This window comes from Dipodomys ordii, unplaced genomic scaffold, assembly GCF_000151885.1.
Source record: "Dipodomys ordii isolate 6190 unplaced genomic scaffold, Dord_2.0 Scaffold155, whole genome shotgun sequence".
Classification (NCBI taxonomy): Eukaryota; Metazoa; Chordata; class Mammalia; order Rodentia; family Heteromyidae; genus Dipodomys; species Dipodomys ordii.
The window spans coordinates 2,080,819-2,083,358 of NW_012267371.1; the positions used below are offsets into that span (position 1 = coordinate 2,080,819).

A 2,540-nucleotide genomic window follows, 5' to 3' on the forward strand; every position below is an offset into this window, starting at 1 on the left:
GGGGGAGGGGGGAGGGGGGAAGGGGGAGGGAGAATCCAGGCTGGCCAAGCCCCTATGGCCATCTCTTGGGCTCAGAAGGGATCCTGGGAAACCAAACTGGGCAGACACCCAAGTAATCAAGTTCACCTCACTTTTTTTTTAGGGGAGGGGGCTCTTAATCTAGACATGAGAACTACCTCTTAGCTTTTCACTCAAGGCCGGTGCTCTACCGCTTAAGCCATACCTTAACTTCTGGCTTTTTTTGGGGGGGAGGGGGTCCGGTCATGGGGCCTGAACTCTGGGCCCGGGCACTGTCCCTCAGCTCTTCAGCTCAAGGCTAGCGCTCTACCACTTTGGTGCTGAAGAATCGAACCCAGGGCCTCATGCATACAAGGCAAGTGCTCTACCACTCAGCCACCTTCCCAGCCCCAACTTCTGGCTTTCTTGTGACTAACTGGAGATAACAGTCTCACAGACATTCCTTGCCAGGACTGCTGGGATCCTTCGCACTCAGCCTCTTGAGGAACTGATTTCCGGGACCGTGATCCACCAGCACCTGGCTCTCACCTCACTTTGTTGGTGATGAAGGGCCCCTCCCCTCACCACTTCCCAATCCTTCCTCTTCATCTGTCACCTGAGAACAAGCAATAACCACCAAACTTCCAATAACATTCCCAACTTCCTTTCTATCAGGTGTAGGTCTGAGTCACTGGTTCCTGGGCCATGCTGGGCACACAGTACATTTGCTGGTGGCATCCTTTCTGCATAATATCATCCTTAATATGACAAGTCCGGCCAGGATGAGCTGTGTCCTGGAAACCGCTGTGCTGACGAACGAGCTGCAGGTGCACAGCCACTGCCTGGAGACCTGAGAGGGCTAATTATGACAGCCTCCAGGTGGTGAGCAATCGCTCTACGCCAGGCACACCTCATTGATCTCCATAACCACCCCATGAGGTGGCTATTATTGTTCCCATGTTACAAGTGAGGAGATTCAGGCTTAGCAAGATCAAGCAACTTGCCCATGGTCACGTAGTTAGCAAGTAATAAAGCTGGGATTTGAACCCACACTCTCTGAGCTTTTAACCACTCACGCCATCTTGTCTTTGATGGTTTGATCAGACACCCCATTGATTCTACAACCCCCGAACCCCAGCCCAGCTTCTTTCCCACATTCAAGAATCCTCAGTGGTAAGCAGGATGATTACCAGACTCTTACCAGCTATGTAACCATGACCAGAGCCTCAGCTTTCCCCATGCAAATACTAATAGTAATAACTACTCCGTAAGGTTATTAGAAGAATGGGATAAGATGCTATGTTTAGATGACGAGATGAAGGGAGAAAGAAGGGGAGAGGAAGCGGGAATAGGAGGCAGCCAGATCCTGCCAGCAAGCCTGACAAACTGTAAAAGCCATCACTTCACATCACTTCCACACAGACCCAGTGTTCCAAATGACCATTCTGCATATACTTTCAAAATGTCTTTCCTGTTCCAACTCTCAAAACCTAGTGCATGCAATATTGATTCCTACAAAAACAATCATACACTCCTGGAGTTAACCACGACATCATCCAGTCTTCACCCAGGACAACAACTCCCCCAGTCCTCCACACATCCAAATCACACATGTGTTTCAAGAGGCAGCCCAGTCAGGTGCCAGTGGCTCATGCCTGCTATCCTAGCTACTCAAGAGGCTGAGACCTGAGAGTCAAGGTTCGAAGCCAGCCCAGGGCCGGATGCCGGTGGCTCACAGCTGTAATCCTAGCTATCAGGAGGCTGAGAGCTAAGGATCACGGGCAAGAAAGTCTATGAAACTCTTTATCTCCTAACTGTAACCCTCTGTATAGTATCTTTACAATAAAAAAAAAAAAGAAACTCTTTATCTCCAATAAACCACTAGAAAACCGGAAGTGGTACTGTGGCTCAAGCAGTAGAACACTCGCCTTGAAGAGCACAGGGAGAGCGCCCAAACCCAGAGTTCAAGCCCCACAACCGATAAAACAAAACAAAACCAGCCCGGGCAGGAAAGTCTGTGAGACTCTTATCTACAATTAACCACCAGAAAACCAGAAGTGGTGCTGTGGCTCAAGTGGCAGAGTGCTCTCCTTGAGCTAAAAGCTCAGGAACAGGGCTCAGGCCCAGAGTTTAAGCCCCACAACTGACAAAAAATAAAAAAGAAAGAAAAAAAAAAGCGCAAAAAACTAAGGAACAGCCAGGCACTAGTGGCTCACGCCTGTAATCCTAGCTATTCAGGAGGCTGAGATCTGAGGGTCACTTTTCAAAGCCAGGCAGGAAAATCCATGATGACTGTTATCTCCAATTAACCACCAGAAAACTGTTAGTGGTACTGTGGCGCAAGGGGTAGAGCACTTGCCTTGAGCTGAAGAGCTCAGGGACAGCATCCAGGCCCAGAGTTCAAGCCCCATGACCGACAAAAAGAAACAAACAAACAAAAAAAGGGAAGGTGGCTCAGTGGTAGAGCACTTGCCTTGCATGCCTGAGGCCCTGGGTTCGATTCCTCAGCACCACATAAGCAAAAAGAAAAAAAGCCGGAAGTG

General features: G+C 49.3%; 1 protein-coding gene across 1 annotated transcript in view; it reads right to left on the reverse strand.

Annotated features, from left to right (window-relative positions):
- The window catches only part of Smug1 (single-strand-selective monofunctional uracil-DNA glycosylase 1), a 7,335-nt gene that overhangs the window by 2,288 nt on the left and 2,507 nt on the right, over positions 1 to 2,540 (reverse strand). The gene's annotated exons all lie outside the window — the stretch shown is intronic.